The 26,283-nt window shown below is 36.2% G+C and overlaps 1 pseudogene; it reads right to left on the reverse strand.

Moving 5' to 3' along the window:
- Positions 1-148: 148 nt before the first annotated feature.
- Positions 149-24,059, reverse strand: LOC149230842 (uncharacterized; annotated as a pseudogene).
- Positions 24,060-26,283: the final 2,224 nt, after the last annotated feature.

Genomic DNA, 26,283 nt, shown 5'->3' on the forward strand with positions numbered 1-26,283 from the left:
AGAGAGAATATGAATATATACAAGGAGAGGGAGACTATTGGGTTTCATCTCCCAATGTATCTTCGTCTTCCAACTTCTTTTGTTTTGTTATTTACAATATTTACATATATTTTCCTAATCCCAATGATTAAGTGTCAACATTCCCCCCTTAATCTAAAGGGATGTTGGTGAGTCCAAGCATCATTCTGAATCTTTCAAACTTTTCCCTTCCAAGAACTTTGGTGAAGATGTCTACAATCTGCTCATTTTTGGAACAATGTCGTAGTGGACTGTTTTGGCCTCAACATGACGTCGAGTCAAATGGTATTTTGTATTGATGTGCTTTGTTCGATCATGGAACTTAGGGTTCTTGGCCAAATTTATTGCAGAAGTGTTGTCAATCAAGAGAGGAGTTGAATGCACTTGTTTCTTCTACAAATATTCCAGAATTTTCCCGAGCCACATAATTTCCTTCGTTGCTTCTCCCGCTGACACATATTCTGCCTCAGTTGTAGAATATTCTGGAATTGATTGATTGCGTGACCTCTAGGGAAAAATCCTAATCTAAGACACATAATATAACCTGAAGTAGATATTGTGGTACTTTTTTCTCCATTAAAATCTGAATCAAAGTATCCAATCATAATGAAGTCACCCACTTGTGTATACTTGATTCCAAAGTCTCGAGTTCCCTTAAAGTACTTTAGAACTCTTTTTGAAGCAGACCAACAACCCTCACAAGGATGCATAAACCTGGAGAGTATTCCAATAACAAATGAAATGCCATGTCTGGTAGAAGTAAGGTAGTTGACAGTTCCTACGAGTTGTCTATACTTCATTGCATCCTCAAATTATTTTCCTTCAGTAGATATGAGATTTAAATTCTGTTCCATTGGAGTAGTCAAAGGATTGTAGTCAACCATGCCAAACCTATTCAACGGATCTCCATTGTACTTCTTCTGAGAGAGTAATATAAACTTCAGATGTTGGGTTACTTCAATACCAAGGTAGTAGTGAACATAACCCAAATTTGTCATTTCAAAACCTTTCCTCAGTTATTTCTTTATGGATTCAACGTACTTCTCATTGTTCCCTATACTCATAAGATCATCTACATACACCATAATATATACAATTGTTTTTCCAAATTTCTTGACAAACAAAGTTGCATCATCAAGATCATAATGTTTGAAATTTCGTTTCAGAAGATGCTCAATTAATTTCTTGTATGAGGCTCACGGTGCTTGCTTGAGGCCATACAAGATTTTACAATCTTGCATACTTTGTGTTCCTAACCCTTCACAACAAATCCTTCTGGTTGGGACATAAAAACATTCTCATTCAGATCTCCATTCAATAAAGCAATTTTTACATCCATTTGATGGACTTTCCAACTATTTTGCGCTGCCATAACAAAGAGTGTTCATATGGTATCCCATTTTGCTGTGGGGGAAAAGTCTTTTCATAATCAACCCCTTCCTTCTGTGAAAAACCTTTTTCCACAAGCCTGGATTTACACTTGTCAAGTGAGCCATCACTTTATACTTGTTTTTGAAGACCCACTTGCAACCGATTGGTTTGGTTCCTATTGGAGGGTCAACCAACTTCCAGGTGTCATTCTTTATCAAAGCATCATATTCTTTCTACATCACTTCTTTCCATTCATCATGAGAATCAATTTCTTTGAAAGAAGTTGGTTCGAAATCTATAGAAAAATCCAGTTCATAATCATAAGAAACTTCCATATCAATAGGTGAATCAAGATCGTCTACATCACCTCCATTCTGCCTGGTTGAGATTCTTGTTCCTATCTTTCCAACCTCATCAGGGCGAACACTTTCAAGTATCTTTTTTAGCCATTTTGGATGACATTTCTGATATGGCCTTGGCTGCTCAGTTGATTGAGATGGGGTCAAATCAAGATTTAGCCTCCGAATTTTGTCAATCACATCACACAAAGTGCCATCTTGATAAGTGGTTGGAGCTTCATGCGAGGTAGAGAGTGCTTCAGAAGGGGATTCCATAGATTGATCCAGTATAGGGACCCCTCCTCCCCTTCAATATGTGGAATCTCATTATCAAACTCTTGAAAAGGGTTTTCATGTTTGAATCTATCCAAGAGATCAAGTTATCGCTCAACAACATTGCTAGTCTTGGAATATTTAAGAAAGATCACATCTCTATATATTATAAAATTCTTATTTACTTTGTCATAGAGACAATATGATTTAGAGGAATTTGATTACCCCAAGAATATACATTTGCAACTCCTTGCATCGAGTTTATTTCTCTGTTCCTTAGATATAAAGGCGTAACAGGAGGAACCAAAAACCTTGAGATGCCTCACCTAAGGAATGTGGTCATATTATTGAGAAATCTAGGGAATTCAAAATTAACAATTTCTTTGCTTGATAATTACTTGTGATGCACTTTTACTTCTTTATCTTATAGTATTTTCTTCGTTAGCTTATTAATGTGTTCTTTCATCAAGACAATTACCAAAATGCATAATCAAAAGACAAGTGACACAGTATATAGGCTTCCCTAGCTAGGGCCAAAACCTCTCACCTCTTGAGAGGAAAACTCGATCAAAATTCTTCTTTTAGATCTTCAATTGATAAGTACTACAACTATGACAGAGACCCTTGAATCAAGTTGATTCAATTTCATGAATGGCAACTATTTGATTCAATTTCGTGAATAGCAAGTTGTGTTTTTTCTTTGTGGAAAAAAACTATAAATGAAGCCTCACATAAGGGAAAGAAAAGTTTTCACCAACCTAATACTTCTAATTTGGGTAAGAAATCAATTAATATTACCACCAATTTTTAAATTACAAATAATTACCACATTTTTTTTTTATATACAATAACTTCTAGTTAAAGAACAAAGAAAAATTAAATTAAAATAGAAATTATTTCTTATAAAAATATAAATAAAATGCACATATTGTCTATATGTAATATTAATGTTATAAATGCCCAAAAGGATAACTCAAATAGAATTTTTTTTATTATGAACCATTAATGTTATAAATGCCCAAAACGATAACTCAATAGCAATATTTTTATTATGAAGCATAAAAAAACTTGTAAAATGTTTTAAAAACAATTTAAAAAGCTCTAAAGTACTTTAAAATTATTTAAAAAATAGGTTACAATGCTTTAAAAACAATTTGAAATACTTTAAAAATACTTTAAAATAATTTAAATTGCTTTAAACATGGTGATGTGAAGAGAGTGGCTAACATGACCACTCATTGCAACTGTTCCTCAAAATTGTAAACAATCAAGTGGAAGCGTATGATTGGCCAAAAGAATGGAGGTGATGGCAGGAACACAACCAAGGCTCAAAGGCTGATGTAATGGCAATCATGAAGGCTATTTACCAAAGGTGGGTTCATTTTTTAATGAGCTTGAACTCTGTAGAAACAAAAAATCAAAGCAATTTGCGATTTCCTTTATGTATGATAGATAAGAGAGAAGCAAAGGGACCAACCTGGATCTTCCGCTTGATCTCTCTCTCCCTTGATAGAGCTTGCACCTCTTCTCTACTTATCCCTTTCAGTGAATACCTGTAGAGACAAAGTAACAAAACACCATCAAAGCATCTTGATCTATTATATCATAAGCAATGCAGAATCAGAAATACATTGAATATACAATGGCATTCACAAATAACAATATTCACAAATACACGATTGTATGGAGGAAAACTCAAAGAACTTTATTAATAATAGAAGGGAGAATTACAACCCAGCTGTCTGATCCCATCATCCTCCCAGCATCAAAGCCCTCTTCACCTCATGAAAAGCAAGATCACCCAACAATACAATGCCTTTCCTCAAAGACAAACTATTAGCACTTCCTTACAAATTACCAAATTCCAACCTTTAGATCTCTCAAATGAGGGATCCATTTATAGATGTCTGCAAGGGTGTGAGTCATCTCTGGGTTTTTGATTAGTGTCATTCCACTTGGAGATTTTTTGGATCTCTTACTCATCCCTGGGCGAATTCGGAGAGGCAAGTGTCATAGGAGAAGTTTCTGGAAGATTCCATGAGCATCCACTTAGCAAATTGTCTCGGACATTTGTCCATCCTCGCTCATCACACCCCACAGAAGGCCTCTACACTATGCATCGCACCTGGCTAGTGTAGAAGTTAGTATGCATCGCACCTTGACAGTGGAGCAGTCAGTATGGTCCAGTTTTGGCCAGTTCTGAGTGGTTTTTCAGGTGGAACTTTTGGGGAATGATGTCATCGGTTGACCATGATCCTTCAGGGTATGAAACAACACTTTTAGGGGTTAAAGAGCCCTTGGTTTATCGACATATAAGATTGAGGTTGCAGTGCCCAAATATGTCTATAACAGTTGCCCCCTAAAGCATGAAGTCGTAAATCTTTTGATGTCGGGTGAAATGCTTTATCATGAGGATCCGAGGTATTCGAACTGGAAGGTGACCTGTATAAGATACAATAAAATACATCATCATCATATTATTTTAATGCCTTGTAAGTTAAACTAAAAAAACTTTATACATAAAATACACATTTAAAAAATACATTCCTATTTAATTTTAGTAAAAATATTAATTATAAAATAAAATAAAATAAAATAAAATAAAATATTTTATTTTAAACTATCTCTTATGAATATGAATTGTACTAACAAACAAACACTCATTTAAAAAAAAAAAAAAAAACTTTATTTGCAACATGGAATCTTACATAACATTTTCATTATATTTTCTAAAAAAAATTGCTAACAAACAAGCAATTATAAAATGTTCTAATTACATATGACATGGCATGGCTACCAAGTTTAGCTAAAGTTATCTTATAAATATAACTCCACCTTTGCCTTTCTTTCTATAACATATCTCTTCTTCATTTTATTTTAATTGTTAAACACAATTAACATGCAAGAACAAAACCTCTGCAAACATGTGTTTGTAAAAAGGTTGCCTCATAATTAAAATATTGGGTATTGAAAAACATCAATCAATAAATTCCCCACATGAAAAGGTATTTCAACAAAAAGCAAACTAAAAATCTACACTTTGAACTGATCGTTGACCTAAAAATATCCTCTAAACAGTGAGGTCAGTGAATTCACAAGCTGTAAGTTTGGAACCTCGAGTCAATGAATTCACAATATAGAAGTTTGGAACCTCGGGTCACATGTGCAAGGCACTTCAACGATAGCTTAAATTCAGGTGACCTAACACTTCTCAATGAAATCCTTCCTCTTAGTTGAGATAACTTCAACCAAGGTTTGACGATAACATTCCAATGTTCCAACTCCACTGTCTTTGCTAAATTTGTATAAATAATCCTTCCATCACGTGGTGGTGATTTGCTACTCTCAAATAGTGCACATTACACAAGCTCCTGAAACGTACAAACACATGGAAGCTTAATGCATCGAAGTACTAGGGTAGGCTGAATAACAAAATTAATAGCTAAATACCACATATGCATTAACATAGCCTGAGATTTTTGTCCAAATGAAATTTCCCCAAACTATGTAATATTCTCCGTAAATCATCCAACCGTGGAACAAAAAACATAAATTAAACTGATAAAAGGGTAACAAATTAATTTTGAAACAAAGCGATCTTCTGATCATAACTTGATGTAACCAGCTCTATTACGATCAAAATATTGATATGCCTGAAAATCAATGCAAAGATTAAAATTATGGATAAGCGTATATACGAGTGATTAAAAACATCCAAGACAATCGTAATGGTGGGTAAAGTGGACAAATGGGAAACCCATAAGCAAAAAACTCATTAACACCTTCTCGACCTCACATGAAGACCACCTGTCATGAGCTCTATTTGCTTTACTTGTATTCTGCAACGCAACCTTTCTCGAGAAAAATAGGGGGTAAATCTTGATATTTTCTCTTGGTATTGAGAAGAGGTATTTGGAGTCAGGTCATGGGGTCTTGCATGTCCTCCTTTGGGCATCAGGGTCTTTCGACTGCAGGAGAGAAACCATGGAAGAGATAAATTGATACTGCAACTGTCGATGCTCTAGCAAGGGAGGCCAATAAGGATGAACAAATTACAACCGTGGAAGGAAACTCTGTGCCAATGGTGCTAGTAGTGTTGCCAACATTTATACTCAGCAAGGAAAGAAAATAATCAAACAGGATTTGATGATCGAATGGGAGGTAAGAAAAACAATGAGTTTGTTAGTAATGCTCCAACACAAGAACACACTCTCCATTCTTAGACAACAATCCATCCTAGTGGGCAATAAACTCATTCTTGATTTTTCTCATTGCCTCATTCTCTCCAACCCTAGACTGTTGCCCTAGCATGTTGTCTACCTGCAAATAGAAATCCAATAGGGTATACAATATGATCTCAACACCATTAGTTTGGTTTAGTCCTTGGAATAGTAGCTAATGTGTTCACCTCTCACTAAATCCCGAGTAATAAACTTTGTCAATAGAGATCACAAAAATAGATAATAGACCTCATCAATGAATATCACAGTGGGGGACACTTTTACAGCCAAACTAAACAATGCCCTCACATTTTCTTCATCTTCTCCAAACCACTGCATGATCACAGTAAGAGACACCATTTCTCAGTCCAAAATGTAACAAAATGTCAAGGAAGAAAGAGAATATCTTCCCAGACACATATACCTTTGGCATAATGGTGGACATTGAAACATTAATGAGACTGACACCAGCCTCAGCTGTGAGAGCCTTTGCAAACATTGTTTTCCCAGTTCCTGGGGGGCAAATATCAAGATGCCTTTGCAAGGCTGGACGGAAAATGAGCAAAAGCATGATTGTTAGCAAAATCAAAATTTTAATGGATTTTTATCCAACACACTGTTTAGAGAAATATGATACCTTAAGAATCCCGCCTTTGAAAAGGTCTGGACGCCGAAGAGGCAACATCACAAGCTCTTGAAGCGCTTCTTTGACATTGTCCAAGGCTCCAATATCTGAAAAACTCACACCAATTTCACCAACAGGAATGACCTCTGGTATAATTCGTTTCTCAAAGTCATTTTCTAGATCCACTTCCTATAACAATAATTATTATATTCATGAATATATTTCAATATTGTTTACATAATACACAAGAACACGATGCAATTGATCCAGAAGATATGTTTTTTTAACATGGCAGACTCACTAGTTTAGAAAGAAGAGCAGGTGGATTTGATGCCTTTGGACCGTCGCCTTCTTTTTTAAGGTTGATTTCTTTCTTAGTAGCACCTCCCACAGGGGCATTGCTAGTTTTCCCAGCTTCACTTTTTTTCTCTGGTGATGGAGCTGCTTCACTTGTGAGCTCGCCTTTGCAACACCTGTCTCCCGAGGTTCCTGAATTTGCAAAAAAGCGAAATTGATAAATTCCATTTAGTGATACCCGAGACAATTAGCAATAGATCAGAGTACCGTTTTAGAACCATTGCATTGTAGATTTGTTTTCTGCCTTGCCTACCTAGAATATAATCAGCCCATGCGCCAACTATTAACATGAAAGTGAAAAGTTAGATAATCATTACCCAACCTTACGTGTTTCATGATCCACATGTCAAGATAATGAGAGAAAGTTGAAACCTTTTAGATGAAATAACCAATCTTCCAATTTTGTATTCTAGATTTTCCGTATTCATTAGATGGTGAGAAATGGCAGACACAATAATTTCCTCCATATCTGCACAATCATAATCGACATCACTAGTCTGTTTACGAAGGACATTACAATTTTTATTCGATATTATGGGAATGAACTCAAAAGCACTAAGAAGCTCTGAATCTAAAAAACAAATGGATCCCAAATCATCACATTCAAGATCATTTACTACAAGAATCTGTCAAAGTATGGACAACAACAACAAAGCAATGGTTAAAAGATAAATATTGATCACTAATGCAAGAACACCTAATCTAAATTGCAATAATATGGATAAAATGATCAACATCAGCTATACATTATACTTTTAACTTAAAAAAATACTTTCTAGAAGCCTCAATGCAATAATAAATATGCCCAATAAACAAAACAAGAAATGATAATCTGCAAGCTCTGGACTACAAATAAAAGACAAAAGATTTTTCTAAAGTATCAATAATATATGCATCTAAAATAACCACACTCACAACAAGATCTAGAGTATTTAGAACTGGTACTGAGATACGACTGGACAATTAATTCTTTATATTACCTCTGATATATGGTTCCTATTGTCCTGAAACTGAATAGCTTTCAAAAAAATTCAAGATGACTCTTCCAACTAACATGACGTGCATTGTCTTCTGGGGACTTTATGTCGATATTATAGGGAAATAATGATACTAGCATTTGCACCTTATGTTGCAAAGGAAACGCCGTAAGGCATAGAGTGGGGAAGAATAGCATAGAGTGGAGAAGAATAGAGACATGTATAGAGTGGGGAAGAATAGCATAGGGTGGGGAAGAATAGGGACATGTGAATGGACATTGTTAAAAGCAAGGGTGGATGATAATGAGTTACAATTGCAATAGTTAGTTATGTGTATTCTGAAAATGAATATTTTGTAAATAATAATAGTTTGTGGAAGAATTTATAAAAAGTATGCCATCAACTACACAATTGATATCTACAGAAATAGAAGGCTAGAAAACAAGAATTTTAATTTATAAGATCCAATTTACATGGTTGGTCAACATGTAGAAACCCCTTGTGTCATCTCTCTGTCCAAGTGGGGAATAATAATATGACAATTGAATCACTATTGTAAATACGCAGAGACATAATACTATGGCATGCTTATAGATCGTTGTTGGCTGAATGACTTGCAATTGGTTTTCAAGCTACTGGTTCACCATAAGTTGGATCTACAAAATATTAGTTGGATCTGAAGAACAAATAAAGCTAGGATAAAAGGTCCAAATTTCTGAAATTATTAGTTTCTTCCTTCCCCACCTTTCCATTGTTGTTGTTATTATTATAATATTAATAAAATATTATTATTATTACCAGATAGCTCCCTGGATGTCGTCAAACAATTAATATTTACTTTATTAGAACAAATCAAGGTACGGATAGAAAGCTAGAATTTATGAAATTATTAGTTTCTTCCTTCCCCTCTTTTTCACTCTTAGCATTATGACACTTCCTTTCACATCCTACAGTGGATTGAACTTGCAAGAAAATTCGAGGTGAACCTTATACCTTTGCCTCTTCTGTTCATTTTTGTACAGAAGGAGGTATATACATCTTCAGTGCATATTTCTAGCCATTATCAACACCTAATACATGCTTTTGTATATAGGGAATTAATTTTTCATCATGTTTGAACTCAACTATTTGCCTTCCAAGGATGGCTAAAATGGTTGTTGGGCTGAGGGCCTTCGCTACAAATATTTTTATTGACAATGGCCCTTACAGAGAGTTTATTTTCAAGCATTTTCAAGTGGCTTCTGTGGATGAAGAAAGTGCAGCAGTAGTTCTAATAAGTTGATCAGTCTATAAAAAAAATTCCCATCTGAAACCCTGAGTAGGCTATGAGTGAGACTTTTTGCCTCTACATAAGAGTTCATTAGATAATGTGTTCTACAAACCCCTCTCACATACTCAACTGCATGACTGCCCTATTCAAGAATCCAGCTATTCCAATAAGCATGTGAATGAAAATCACCTATACAATTTACCAATTACAACAACAACCAACCAACAAAAAAAAATGTACTCAACAGACTAAGGCAACAAATTGGTCAAGTAATAATCCTCAAAAGGGCCAATATACTGGGACTCTCCATTCAACTAGGTATTACCACCTATATTTTATCTTGATTTAAGTATATTTCCATTAACAATTCACCAAACTGTAGTCAGCCTATGTGATGAAACAATATCACCAAAAGTTCAAACTACGCATGTTACCAATAAAACTATTGGCTAAACCTATAAACAATCTTAATCATCCACTTCTACCTGCCTTCTTAGTATTAGGCTTTTACCAACATGTGTGTGATTAAGTTGTTTCTCATCTTTTATCAGCTACCAAGTTTGACAGAAAAGAAGTGCAAATTTCCTGCCTCCACTATCTAACAGATCTGCTAATTTCTGAATCATTCAAAACTTGAACAGGGCCAATATATTGAAATAACACCATGAGAGCCTCATAATTTATGCCTCCATTTATAAGCTGTCTTAACTAAGCCATTTCTTTTGGTAATCCAAATAACAAAAAAACCATTCCATTTCTTGCCTTTAAAATAGATATTTTCATCCAACATATTCTAGTGGCATGCAGAGGCAGATTCATTGAATTTTACCATTCACGCCAGTCTTGGTATGTAGAGGCAGATTCATTGAAATCAGATATTTCTTTTAGCAAAATATAACAGTGTGATGAATATGTTGGCAACGATTAAATGACCCCTGGTCCACTGCAACGAGGAGAACATGATTCAATAACTATTTGAAGGCTCTGCATGTACAAATGTAGTACACTGTTTTCTTCTGCCCAAGCTACATTTATGGTTGTGATTATCACATTCTTGTTAGGCATTGAATTTTTTTCTAGGCCACTCCCTAATGAAAGGCAGTTACAGATGAATTCAACTCTGAACTCTGCAAGAGATTGGCTCTTAATTGAACCGTAATAGCCATGGAAATTTATTTATAAAAAGTATGCCATCAACCAGACAGTGAATCCAACCTATTCATGCCTCTTTGTTCTATGAGTTATTGAAGAGAAAAAGTTTTGTTAATGTCGATTGTTTTATCTAAGAAGATGCCTACTTATTCCTTGTGCTTGTAATACGGCCAATAAGCCTATGTCACATAAAGCACTGCTATAAACTATCATGCTCTGTGAATTTGGCCGACCAGTATAGGTCATTGGGGCTGTGATTTCTTGATCTCCGGGTTATAAAAGAAGAAAGGTGGTGGACTTCTCATTCCACATATTTGTAAGGAAGCGGAGAATCTTTTAAAGGACAGTTCTAAGGCCCTTCATAATTTAAGGAAGTCGAGATTCTGTATGCATATATTTGCAAGCCTTGAAAAGATAATCAGTGGGCATCCTATGTCATCTATATTAGTAAAATCAAGGAACCCTATTTGTGTATTGAAGAAGAGGCCAAGTCCTTATCACTGTTACAAGCGCATATATATATATATATATATATATATATATATATATATATATATATATATATATATATATATATATATATATATATATATATATATATATATATATATATATATATATATATATATATATATATATACACACACACAAGTGTTAAAAGCCTGTTCCATTCAAGCCAACTTGCAAATCAATAAAGAATATATATTCATGTCTTCGAAACCTTCATAAGAGGTGCCCTAAAGCCAATAAAAATAGAGGATGCAGTTATGAGAAGGGATGGTCCCTTTAGACATCAATCTGAAAATGATTTTTGAAGAATAGTAAAAGCCCTCCATAATGTCATTATCTAGCAGTTGATGTGATTTTGTTGAGAAGGTTTAGTGGCAGCCCTCCATGTGATCCTATTTTTGTCTAGCAGCTGAAGCAAAGGAAGTTCATCCATGAAAAGTATGCAACTCCTTTGTGTTGGCACCATTGGATAAGGGTGACAGTACCCTTGGAAGTCTGGAAGATAGAAGAAGTGCGAGGCACTTTGGAGCAGGCCCCTGTAGCGGCCTGTATGAACATAAAATCAGAGGTATGGTATCTCTCAAGGTGCCTCATGAAGAACACATTGGAAGAAGGATGTGCATGGCTGATCCTATGTCTTGGCGAGCACAATGAGCAGAAGGAATTGTGAGGACACTGATTTTGGCATCTTGATTAGGTCATTAGGCACTTTGATGCGTTGAGCCAGGATCTTATGAAAGACGATCTTATGAATATGGATGCCTGGATGCGAAGGACCCCTCCTCATCATGGATTGGGTAATTTAATGCATATTACCCATTTAATGCATCAATTTAATTTTTTTTAGGTACTTTTGATATGCTATTTGCGGAGGTAATATTTCAATGTTCTTACAATAGGAAAGTCCTCCTTTAGCAGCTAAACCACGTGTCATGATAAGAAGTCAATGAAGAGTTTGGTTTTAAGAATTTGTTGATCTGAACCCAATCTTCTCAGTGGATAAAGCATTCAACAGTATGTTTGAAGATCTGATCCCTTTGGCACCTCTGCATCAAAATTCTGAAGCTAGCAGTCCTTCCATCCAGTCACCTATGCTCACATAAATTCAAGTCTTGTGAACAAAGATGTCCAACAAGCAAATTTGTTGAGGATCAAATAAGTGGCTCTAGGGATACATATATTTATTTGGATTTGATCAATGAATTAAAGGGAGTCCTATGGAGCAATGAAGAACCAAGTTGTTGGCCTAGTTATCTGAACCACATTAAGAAGGAGCCAAGTGTTCCTATTGTTCTGAGCACAAGAAACAATAAAGGTCTACTATGAAATGGAGCTATCTCTCTTTTACATTCTGGGCATAAGTATGATTTTGGATAAGTCTTTTGAAAATAAATTTATTCTCCTAAGAGGCCAAGAAAAGTGCAAGAACACAAGAATATGCCAAAGGTCATTTCATGAAGCCAACCTTGGAGAAAGGATTACTCTGTTTTCGATCTTGTGGTATGGAGGCAGAAATGTTATGGCCCGGTGAACTCTGTCGTATATTCTCTCTCGCTCTTCAATTCAGACAGTGAATCTGACCTATTCATGCCTCTTTGTTCTTTGAGTTATTGAAGAGAAAAAGTTTTGTTAATGTCGATTGTTTTATCTAAGAAGATGCCTACTTATTCCTTGTGCTTGTAATAAGGCCAAGAAGCCTATGTCACATAAAGCACTGCTATATACTATCATGCTCTGTGAATTTGGCCAACCAGTATAGGTCATTGGAGCTGTGATTTCTTGATCTCCGGGCTATAAAAGAAGAAAGGTGGTGGACTTGTCATTCCACATATTTGTAAGGAAGCGAAGAATCTTTTAAAGGACAGTTCTAAGGCCCTTCATAGTTTAAGGAAGTCGAGATTTTGTATGCATATATTTCCAAGCCTTGAAAAGACAATCAGTGGGCATCCTATGTCATCTATATTAGTAAAATCAAGGAACCCTATTTTGTGTATTGAAGAAGAGGCCAAGTCCTTATCACTATTACAAAGAGTTTGGACACAGTACACAAATTCTACATTTCACAGCCATAAAAATAACGTGATTTTACTGTATACCGTATCTGCTTGTTATTCCATTCGTAATTCAATCTCGATGAATTCCAGTTAATTTGCAGTTTCGCCATTGCAGTCAAAACCTACTAAACATGGCCATTGAATTTCAGCCCTTGACCATTACGGACGAACCATCGACATTTTTTCAAAAATCAATGAAAACCATGGCACGGTAGAAAATCCAGAAATTCAAATTGCAGATCTATTTTATATATTAATATGAATATGAAAATCTTGGAGCCCTAAATCAAACCCAGATACATGAACCATACACTGAAAGTGGCAAATATCTTAAAAAGAGGCAAGGGCATCATATATATTCCCATAATTGAAAATTAAAATACATTACAAAGAGAAATGTTTATTTGTTTTAAGTTAAGGGGCCTTAAGCCCATGAAACTTAAAACTGCATCTACAAGTAGCCTGCTCACTGCCTCTTAAGTGGCTTCTCCAAGATAGCAGAGATATGCATTTCTTTGAGCTCGGGCCCTCTATCCAACTTAGGGGCAACAGACCATTTCAGCTTCTTATACCCTAGCTGCTCAATCATGGGCACATAGATCTTCAGCTGATCCTTTGTGCAGAAAAAATGATCTAGCCAGAACAGGCCTCCAGGCCTCAGAATCCTGTAGATATCATAGAGTACAAATTCCAGCAGCTGTGAGGGAATCCAATTGCTCAAGACATGCATAGAATGAACAATGTCCAAAATATTTTCAAAGAAAGGAAGCCTCTGTGTTATAGTGATATACATGGGAATAACCCCTTTGGAGGCAATGAAAGTATTGAAGAGCCCGTTCAAGTTCATGGAAGTCGTAATAATTGTTACATTCCGCTCCCTCATTCTCACGATGAAAGTTACTGTTCCTCTTCCGATGTCCAACCCAATTCGAATTGTCTTCTTCTTCAAATTCAAGACCTCGTCGACAGAGTAATCCATGGAGCCACCGCCATTAGGGTGGGACAGACTACAGGAAGAACGCAATCCTGGTGGACTGCTTAATATCCAATACGCATCATCACCCAGCCTCGCCCCTTTGAGACTCTTGCCTTCAGATAGAACACACTACAGCAAGAATGTAACCCTGGGGGACTGCCTAGGATTCAGTATCCACCATCACCTAGCCTCATACCTTCGAGATTTAGTAGACACGCCTGAACTTCTCAAAATACATTACACCCCGTCTCCCAGCCTCGTGCCTTTGAGATTTCCTGCCATTTGGGTAGGGTCCATTACAGTAAGAATGTAATATGGGTGGGCTGCATGGTATCCAATATGCATCGTTACCCCAATCTCATCCCCTTTGAGATTCCTGCCATGAGGATAGGGCATACTGCAGTAAGAATGGAATCCTCGTGGACAGTTTATTTTTAGAAAGTAGGCACACCCACTACTCAAAATGAATATGCACCATTTCCCATCCTCATTCCTTTGAGACTTCCTGCCGTTAGGGATCAGGAAAGGGCACACTACATTATGAACTGAATACTGATGGAATGCTTAGTGTCTGACATGCACCATCGCACAGTCTCATCCCTTTGTAACTCCTACCATTAGTTTAGGGCAGACTACAACAAGAAAGGAATTCAAGAGGACTGCCTAGTATTTAATATGCACCATCACACATCCTCTGCCCTTTGAGACTCCTGCCATTTGGGTAGGTCACAGTGGACACAACAGTGAAAAATAAAATCTTGGTGGATTGCTTAATATTAGAAAGCGGACACACCTGCACTTCTCAAAATCTAACATGCATGATCGCTGGCCTCATCCCTTTGAGGGTTACTGCCATTAGGGTAGGGCACACTACAGTAAGAATGGCCAGATGACTAATGCCCTTATGATCTTAATTAAACAAATAACTTGCTGAATTTAATTAACCAGAAATTAAATTTCAGGCCATATCATCAATTACACAATAGCTGGAAATTAAATAGTGGAAGCATAAAATAGTTTCACACATACAGAGGTAATTTCTCCTTCAAAATCAGTTTTTCATTCTTTCTAAAACACTTACGAAGAAACCTTCACAGTGTGCTAAAATCCAGCAGCTCTATGGTCAATAAATCACCCTAAACTGAGAAGTACAATTGGCCCGAGAAGATACGGCATGCTGTATGTCTGGACTGTGTTGCTTTATGGATTGCACGACCCTATCTGCATGAACATATGGAACTGTTTTGTAAACTACATGGAACTGTCTAGATCCGTATGAATGTACATATCTACTCTGCATGGTCTCTCCCTGTTGTCGTATATTCTCTCTCGCTCTTTAATTCAGACAGTGAATCTGACCTATTCATGCCTCTTTGTTCTCTGAGTTATTGAAGAGAAAAAGTTTTGTTAATGTCGATTGTTTTATCTAAAAAGATGCCTACTTATTCCTTGTGCTTGTAATAAGGCCAAGAAGCCTATGTCACATAAAGCGCTCCTATATACTATCATACTCTGTGAATTTGACCAACCAGTATAGGTCATTGGAGCTGTGATTTCTTGATCTCCGGGCTATAAAAGAAGAAAGGTGGTGGGCTTGTCATTCCACATATTTGTAAGGAAGCGGAGAATCTTTTAAAGGACAGTTCTAAGGCCCTTCATAATTTAAGGAAGTCGAGATTTTGTATGCATATATTTCCAAGCCTTGAAAAGACAATCACTGGGCATCCTATGTCATCTATATTAATAAAACCAAGGAACCCTATTTTGTGTATTGAAGAAGAGACCAAGTCCTTATCACTGTTACAAAGAGTTTGGACACAGTACACAAATTCTACATTTCACAGCCATAAAAATAACGCGATTTTACTGTATACCATATCTGCTTGTTATTCCATTCGTAATTCAATCTCGATGAATTCCAGTTAATTTGTAGTTTCGCCATTGCAGTCAAAACCTACTAAACATGGCCATTGAATTTCAGCCCTTGACCATTACAGACGAACCATCCACATTTTTTCAAAAATCAATGAAAACCATGGCATGGTAGAAAATCCAGAGATTCAAATTGCAGATCTGTTTTATATATTAATATAACTAGCAATAGTCCCAAAAGGTACAAAGAGAGGCCGATAGGATTATTAAATTGGAATTGTAAAATTTAGTTACAGAATGAAATCTCATCTATGAGGAGCTTTGGGGGCCTATAGATTACAAGAGAATAGCAGAAATTCTTCACTAAACATGTTAGTAGCGTACTGATCATCTTGGCGGTTGGAGACAGAACTGGTGTTGAAGCTCTCTTTCCTCACAAACCCAGCAGGGGCTTTCTTGTCATAATTCTGAGTACAAAATTTGACTGTCACTTTTTGCATTTTTCTATTTATATACATTGTTTGAACTCCTGTACAAAATTTCCCACAGAAGAGAAACAAAAGATATTACAATCATATTGTAAGAGAAACAAAAGATATTACAATCTAATTGTAAGAGAAATGTATCTGGCTACTAACAGATGAAAACCAACATGAAATGATGATTCAAGCACTACAAAGCTAAATCCTAGTTTTCAAAATACATTCTGTATTAACTGCATGTGGGCATCAGACTGTTTTTGAAGTTTGGCACTTTAATCAAGTCAATTTCTGCAGATCAAGTGGCTATTAATATAAAGTCATTCATATCACACTAGTTACAGTAGGTTGAAAACAAACATATATACCAAAAGAAGAAGGGAAGAATATAGTGCACTCCTAAATCCACATGTACTGATCCCAACACTCCGTTGAGCTAAACATTTCAACCCACATCCTACAATAAATAAAACGCTTGACACAATCCCCACACAAAGTATCAAGTTCTTCGTCTCCTCTAATAGCGAGGTGCAAATGCCTTGGGGTGATACGTTTAACCTTGAGATTTTTACTGGCATTTCCGGCAAGTTCTAAAACCTTTGCAGTGAGATACTCCAGAATGGCTGCAGAATAAACAGCTGCAGTTGCTCCCACTCTTCTATTTGCAGATACTTGAGACTTTAACAGACGGTGGATCCGTCCCACAAGAAATTGCAATAAGAATAAACAGTTTAGTCCACCTATTACAGTAATCTTATGGAGTTCTTGCTCACAGGAATTCTGAACTGTTCCAAAGCTTCAGTTGAATCAAGATTTTGATAAGAATTTTTTTAGAAAATAAATAGATACAACTGTAAGTCAAACAACCAAAAACAGTCCCAGAGAGCTCAACATAAAACAGAGTCTCACAGAATTACAGGAGTATTTGAACTATTACAAAGCTTCATTGAAGATGTTTCTTTTAAGAAAACAGATTCCTAGAACTACTTCGGTAGCCACTGGAAGAGAAGGAACTTTTGTTGTTCTGCTTATGTGAACCCTTTCTGAAAATTAACGATCTTTCTATGGATCATATTAATTCAAATTGTCTTATGTCAACTATAAAAAAAATTCTCAGTCTATGGCTCCATATCGTCTTTGACTTTTCACAACATTGTGTCTAGTTGAAGCCATGATGCCTTAACCACCTCTCCTTGTGGATCTTCTCTTTGATTATGGAGTAGTATATCATTCAAACACTGCAAATCATAACCTACAGCTATGATTTGCTGTATGGGCTTTTGTGAAGATGGACATTGCAGTTGATAAGAAGAAACATCTTTGTTAAGCCATGGAGAATTAGTATGTAGCTTTGCTTTTCAACTGAAAATACTTAGGCATCGATATGCACACTTTAAAGATATCATAGCCTACAGCTATGATTTGCTGTATGTGCTTCTGTGAAGATGGACATTGCAGTTCATAAGAAGAAACATGTTTGTTAAGCCATGGAGAATTAGTATGTAGCTTTGCTTTTCAACTGAGAATACTTAGGCATCCATATGCACACAGTAAAGATATCATAACCTACAGCTATGATTTGTTGTATGTGCTTTTGTGAAGATGGACATTGCAGTGCATAGGCCAATAATCATTGGGGTTGTAAGTATGCAGTTTTTCTTTATTCAACATTTAACTGTTAAGTTCGAACAATTTTAAGATGTAAACGTTAATGCTGATCAAATCAGTAACCTGATTTTCTGGTTAAAAGCTTTGATCAGATGCAAAAGTTTGTAAGTAGTTTGGTCTTATGAGAGATTTTTTGGTCATGATGATGTGGAAGGTTCGAGACCTGCATAGGCCAATGACCATTGGGGTCGTAAGTATGCAGTTTTTCTTTATTCAACATTTAACTGTTAAGTTCGAACAATTTTAAGATGTAAACGTTAATGCTGATCAAATCAGTAACCCGAGTTTCTGGTTAAACTTCAATTGCTTATACTTTGATCAGATGCAAAAGTTTGTAAGTAGTTTGGTCTTCTTATTTTCGGCCATGTTAATGCAATCCACAGCCTATATGTTGATCAGATGCAAGAGTTTGTAAGTAGTTTGGTCTTCTTTTTCAGCCATGCTAATGCAATCCACAGCCTGTATGTTGAACTGTGAGAGGGAAGGAAAGATCAAGGTCTAGGGTTATATGAAGTTTGTGTGTGGTTTGGTCTTTTTATTTTCGGCCACACTTTATTCATCAAGGTATAGTAGGGTTATATGAAGATGCAAAAGTTTGTAAGTAGTTTGGTCTTCTTATTTCAGCCATGATGATGCAATCCACAGCCTGTATGTTGAAGTGTGAGAAGGAACGAAAGATCAAGGTCTATGCTTATATGAAGTTTATGTTTGGTTTGGTCTTTTTATTTTCAGCCACCCTTTATACATGTAGGGTTATATGGTTATATGAATATTGTGTGTGGTTTGGTCTTTTTATTTTCAGCCACCCTTTATTCATCAAATCAGGAACATGATTTTTTGGTTTAACTTCACTTAATTATACTTTGATCAGATGCAAAAGTTTGTAAGTGGTTTGGTTTTCTTATTTTCAGCCATGATGATGCAATTCCACAACCTGTATGTTGAAGTGTGAGAGGGAAGAAAAGATCAAGGTCACCATGATGATGCAATTCCACAGCCTGTATGTTGAAGTGTGAGAGGGAAGAAAAGATCAAGGTCTAGGGTTATAAATTATATTTTCTATTACAGTCATGGGCTATGACTATAGGGTTATAAATTCTATTTTCTATTACAGTCATGGGCTATGACTATAGGGTTATAAATTCTATTTTCTATTACAGTCATGGGCTATGACTATGAGGTTATAAATTCTATTTTCTATTACAGTCATGGGCTATGACTATAGTGAGTTTTTGGTTGTGCTAGAAAAAGCAACCCCAAAAGCTGAAAACTGAATGCTAGGAAAAAAAATTAAGAATACTGTTAGGTGCTTGCATGCAATGGCCCAAATTTGTTTTCAAATTGAAATAGCTGTCTTATGGATATTTTATATAAAATTGCAGTAGTGAATATTTACGATGGTTAATCATATAAGTATTATCATGTTTTTGTTATTTGAACTAAATTGTAATAAAAATTAACAAAAACAAAGATAATATTCAAATCATGATAAAAAATAAATATAAAATGTAATATAAATGACAGTTTTAATAAGAAAGTATTACCATTATATAAAAAAAATTAAATGTAATATAAATGGCAATTTTAAGAAGAAAACATTATCATTATAAAAAATTGCTTGATAGATAGGACTGGAAGTTAAATTTACATACCCATTATAACTTGTATATATATACTGATTGTAACTTGTATATTTGATGAGTAGAGTGCAGGTCAAATTTATGAACTGGTTGCAACTTCTATATTTTGCTGAGATTTATATGAGAGCTTTTAACCTTTGTCATTGTCAGCAGAGTTGAGAGATTTTGGTAATGAATCGCTTTCAGACCTGGCTCTCCCTTCTAAGCTTTTTCAAAATTTGGAAGATGGAAACAAGTATAAGAGTTTGACATAATTCATCTTCAAAACTAACGGTCAAGAAAGGAAGAGGATTTGAAATCCTCAACAGAATTCATCCTCAAAACTAACTGTGAAGAAAGGAAAACTGCATCTACAAGTAGCCTGCTCACTGCCTCTTAAGTGGCTTCTCCAAGATAGCAGAGATATGCATTTCTTTGAGCTCAGGCCCTGTATCCAACTTAGGGGCAACAGACCATTTCAGCTTCTTATACCCTAGCTGCTCAATCATGGGCACATAGATCTTCAGCTGATCCTTTGTGCAGAAAAAATGATCTAGCCAGAACAGGCCTCCAGGCCTCAGAATCCTGTAGATATCATAGAGTACAAATTCCAGCAGCTGTGTGGGAATCCAATTGCTCAAGACATGCATAGAATGAACAATGTCCAAAGTATTTTCAAAGAATGGCAGCCTCTGTGTTATAGTGATATACATGGGAATAACCCCTATGGAGGCAATGAAACTGTTGAAGGGCCCGTTCAAGTTCATGGAAGTCGTAATAATTGTTACATTCCGCTCCCTCATTCTCACGGCGAAAGTTCCTGTTCCTCCTCCGATGTCCAACCCAATTCGAATTGTCTTCTTCTTCAGATTCAAGACCTCTTCGACATAGTAATCCATGGAGCCACCGCCATTAGGGTGGGACAGACTACAGGAAGAACGCAATCCTGGTGGACTGCTTAATATCCAATACGCATCATCACCTAGCCTCGCCCCTTTGAGACTCTTGCCTTCAGATAGAACACACTACAGCAAGAATGTAACCCTGGGGGACTGCCTAGGATTCAGTATCCACCATCACCCAGTCTCATACCTTCGAGATTCAGTAGACACGCCTGAACTTCTCAAAATACATTATACCCCATCTCCCAGCCTCGTGCCTTCGAGATTTCCTGCCATTTGGGTAGGGTCCATTACAGTAAGAATGTAATATGGGTGGACTGCATGGTATCCAATATGCATCGTTACCCCAATCTCATCCCCTTTGAGATTCCTGCCATGAGGATAGGGCATACTGCAGTAAGAATGGAATCCTCGTGGACAGTTTATTTTTAGGAAGTAGACACACCCACTACTCAAAATGAATATGCACCATTTCCCATCCTCATTCCTTTGAGACTTCCTGCCGTTAGGGATCAGGACAGGGCACACTACATTATGAACTGAATACTGATGGAATGCTTAGTGTCTGGCATGCACCATCGCACAATCTCATCCCTTTGAAACTCCTACCATTAGTTTAGGGCAGACTACAACAAGAAAGGAATTCAAGAGGACTGCCTAGTATCTAATATGCACCATCACACATCCTCTGCCCTTTGAGACTCCTGCCATTTGGGTAGGTCACAGTGGACACAACAGTGAAAAATGAAATCCTGGTGGACTGAGCATTAATATTTGAAAGCGGACACACCTGCACTTCTCAAAATCCAGCATGCATGATCGCTGGCCTCATCCCTTTGAGGGTTACTGCCATTAGGGTAGGGCACACTACAGTAAGAATGGCCGGATGACTAATGCCCTTATGATCTTAATTAAACAAATAACTTGCTGAATTTAATTAACCAGAAATTAAATTTCAGGCCATATCATCAATCACATAATAGCTGGAAATTAAATAGTGGAAGCATAAAACAGTTTCACACATACAGAGGTAATTTCTCCTTCAAAATCAGATTTTCATTCTTTCAAAAACACTTACGAAGAAACCTTCACAGTGTGCTAAAATCCAGCAGCTCTATGGTCAACAAATCACCCTAAACTGAGCAGCACAGTTGGCCCGAGAAGATACGACATGCTGTATGTCTGGACTGTGTTTCTTTTGGATTGCACGGTCCTATCTGCATGAACATATGGAACTATTTTGTAAACTACATGGAACTGCCTAGATCCGTATGAATGTACATATCTGCTCTACATGGTCTCTCCCTGCTGTCGTATATTCTCTCTCGCTCTTCAATTCAGACAGTGAATATGACCTATTCATGCTTCTTTGTTCTCTGAGTTATTGAAGAGAAAAAGTTTTGTTAATGTCGATTGTTTTATCTAAGAAGATGCCTACTTATTCCTTGTGCTTGTAATAAGGCCAAGAAGCCTATGTCACATAAAGCACTGCTATATACTATCATGCTCTGTGAATTTGGCTGACCAATATAGCTCATTGGAGCTGTGATTTCTTGATCTCCGAGCTATAAAAGAAGAAAGGTGGTGGACTTATCATTCCACATATTTGTAAGAAAGCGAAGAATCTTTTAAAGGATAGTTCTAAGGCCCTTCATAATTTAAGGAAGTCGAGATTTTATATGCATATATTTCCAAGCCTTGAAAAGACAATCAGTGGGCATCCTATGTCATCTATATTAGTAAAATCAAGGAACCCTATTTTGTGTATTGAAGAAGAGGCCAAGTCCTTATCACTGTTACAAAGAGTTTGGACACAGTACACAAATTCTACATTTCACAGCCATAAAAATAACGCGATTTTACTGTATACCGTATCTGCTTGTTATTCCATTCGTAATTCAATCTCGATGAATTCCAGTTAATTTGCAGTTTCGCCATTGCAGTCAAAACCTACTAAACATGGCCATTGAATTTCAGCCCTTGACCATTACAGACGAACCATCCACATTTTTTCAAAAATCAATGAAAACCATGGCACGGTAGAAAATCCAAAAATTCAAATTGCAGATCTGTTTTATATATTAATACGAATATGAAAATCTTGGAGCCCTAAATGAAACCCAGATACATGAACCATACACTGAAAGTGGCAAATATCTTAAAAACAGGCAAGGGCATCATATATATTCCCATAATTGAAAATTAAAATACATTACGGAGAGAAATGTTTATTTATTTTAAGTTAAGGGACCTTAAGCCCATGAAACTTAAAACTGCATCTACAAGTAGCATGCTCACTGCCTCTTAAGTGGCTTCTCCAAGACAACAGAAATATACATTTCTTTGAGCTCGGGCCCTCTATCCAACTTAGGGGCAACAAACCATTTCAGCTTCTTATACCCTAGCTGCTCAATCATGGGCACATAGATCTTCAGCTGATCCTTTGTGCAGAAAAAATGATCTAGCCATAACAGGCCTCCAGGCCTTAGAATCCTATAGATATCATAGAGTACAAATTCCAGCAGCTGTGTGGGAATCCAATTGCTCAAGGCATGCATAGAATGAACAATGTCCAAAGTATTTTCAAAGAATGGCAGCCTCTGTGTTATAGTGATATACATGGGAATAACCCCTCTGGAGGCAATGAAACTGTTGAAGGGCCCGTTCAAGTTCATGGAAGTTGTAATAATTGTTACATTCCGCTCCCTCATTCTGACGGAGAAAGTTCCTGTTCCTCCTCCGATGTCCAACCCAATTCAAATTGTCTTCTTCTTCAGATTCAAGACCTTGTCGACAGAGTAATCCATGGAGACACCGCCATTTACCTACCTGGTTTTCTCCCAGCCTTGAAGATCGAAGCAGTCTTTGCATTCATCGAAGCCCTTCTGGTATTTTCTTTGAATGAGGCATGAGTAATTCTTGTAAGAATATGCAGTCACTGGAATCAGGGGGTTTTCCACGTGCTCAACGCACAGATGTCAAGTGGAAAGTGAAATGCTATTAGTGGAAAGTGAAACGTTATTAAAGGTTTTTTAATGTTTTAAAATATTTTTTATTAGATCAGACGGCTGATTTTTGTTCAATCGTCTAACAAAAGATCTAATGGCTACAATTAGGACAGAAAAGCATTTGGGGGAGTTCATTTCAGAGGGAAACGCCTTACGGCGTAACTAGCTTTTCGTCCACTGCTCTGTAGTTTTGTTTGTTTGATGGATCCACCATTTTGGAACCCATAACCAATACTGGTCATGGAAGCTTATTTACCAATTTTCATAACAAACCATATGTCTTTGGCGCTCTGAACATAAGCATCTCAACATCTCTCAAATATAGAAGTACAGGGCCTGTCCTAGAGATGGTCATTAAAACATGTGGCATATTTTATCATAAGAAATACAACCTACAAATTATCCTCACAAAAGAAAAGAAAATAATGCCTTAAACCTCACCTTATTAAGGAAGGTCAAAAGCAATTTATCTTCAAAATCCCAACTACTAGTCCATTTTAAAGAACATATACTTGATAAAAATAGAGTGATGTCAATCCCAAAATAAATGATTTCTTCAGAGACAAGAAAAATCATTAGTGAGAAGACAACATCATTAATGGACCTGGATTCTGGGAACTTATTGCTGATGCAACAAGCCTTGATAAGTTGATTGTTGATGCAGAGTTTCTTTTGAGTTTATGAAAGTTATTAAAATATCCTAGTTCTCTGAAAGCAAACAAATGATATTAGGAGATACAAACAGAAAATATTTACTCATAGAAAATAAATTCAGGAACAATAAAAAGAGAATTAAGAGAATTTCATTACTTTGCTTTTGTTTCAACACTGTTGTTTTGTCTCCAAAGTGAACCTAAAATTAAATAGTATTAATATACGATTACCATATTAATTCATGTAATTATGATCTATAAGCTATCACCAATGAAGAAATATTTAGAGCTTTTGTATATCTAGTTCACCTGCTTCTTTGGGCTTGGAGTCCTCTCTTGAAGGAAGGATTGAGAAATTTCCCAGTAATCCAGTCACACGATCCAGTGAAGATGTAGACATTGTTTTTGAAAGTTGCAGGAATACTTAAAAAAACTCACAATCTTCTAAATACAAATAAGGAGATAACAAAATATAGAATACAACGAAAACACTTCATAGGGAAGAGATTCATACAATATCTACACCTTCTCCATATTTTATTTGCACCTGCCAAAATTTAATTAACATATACTCAACAAGCAGTGCATTTAATAACGTTGGATGAATTGGATAGAATAGATTAAAGCATACCCACTCCAAGTAACTTACGTTTAATGAAAAGTCTTTTACATCTAGCAACAACAATTTAGCCTCAAAATAGTTTGCTAATGCCTTTGCAAGCATTTGTAGGTATGGTTATACAAAGCATAATTGTATAAAAATCATCTTCCAATCTGAAGTACTACAATATTTAAACACGAAAAAAGGAACACGCACGAAGAAAAAAACAAATCTCACTTGCAGGGCCTGGCAACAAAAATTGCACGACTAGCGAGAGACAAGTTTCTTGTGTGTTTGGAAATTTCAACTTCATTAAAATGAAGATAAGCAACATTAGTCAATAGCACCTTTGTTTGATCACTGAAACGTATAGTCCACGTCCAATGTATGTTAAAGTTGTTTCTCATATTTTCATGGAAACTACTAGTCTCTTCTTCTACAAAATAAATAACAATGAGAAACCTCAAAGAACCCAAGAAAATAAGGGACTTCTATATGCAAAATGACCGAGAGGAAAATATATTTATGCAAGTAGGATAAAAAATCAGACACCCGAACTATCAATAAACATGAGACCTCCTATGAACAAGACCCACAATATCTTGCACAAACTAATGTGTTTCGATCATGACAGAACTAAAGATCCAACTATGGATGAAGCTATTTCTGTGGGGGGCATCAAACTGGAAAACTAGAAGAGCAATGTTCGACAAGAAATAAAATCTTTCATAGTGTTAAAGAATTCATAATATAGTATAACTCTTTTGCAAAATCACTAATTAAAAAGTTAACATAAAAACCAGGAAATGGAGAAATGAAGCCAATTGAGATGATTGATACCTAAAATGTTGGAATTTTTTGATAAATTCCATAACAGACAGACAAAAAATTGCTCTGTTTTTGCACAGAAAAAATGAAAATTGTTTTCTGGAAATGGTGTTGCAGCAACACAGTTTGGTGTTGCAGCAACGTAGATTGGTGTTGCAACAACTGAGTTTGGTGTTGCAGCAACGCTGAATAACACTCTGTTTTTAACACAGAAAAATATTCTGTTTTTAACTCAGAAAACATAAAAATTCGTTCTCTGGAAATGGTGTTGCAGCAACGTAGTTTGGTGTTGCAGCAACGCTGTAACTGGTTTAATAGAAACGGTGACGGTGTAACAGCAACAGGAAAAAATAACTTGTGTTTATTAAAATAAACTAACTGTTACAGATTTGTCTTCCTCATACTGAGGGAATTTCACAACTTCTATTACAAAACAGATTCACCAAGGAACGCTTCTATTCCACACAAATAACATCTGACCTTTTTCACAACAAACAACCATAAAACAAATT

Source organism: Pinus tabuliformis, chromosome J, assembly GCF_031772625.1.
Source record: "Pinus tabuliformis cultivar Carrire ecotype Pingquan chromosome J, CPIR1, whole genome shotgun sequence".
NCBI classification, from domain to species: domain Eukaryota; kingdom Viridiplantae; phylum Streptophyta; class Pinopsida; order Pinales; family Pinaceae; genus Pinus; species Pinus tabuliformis.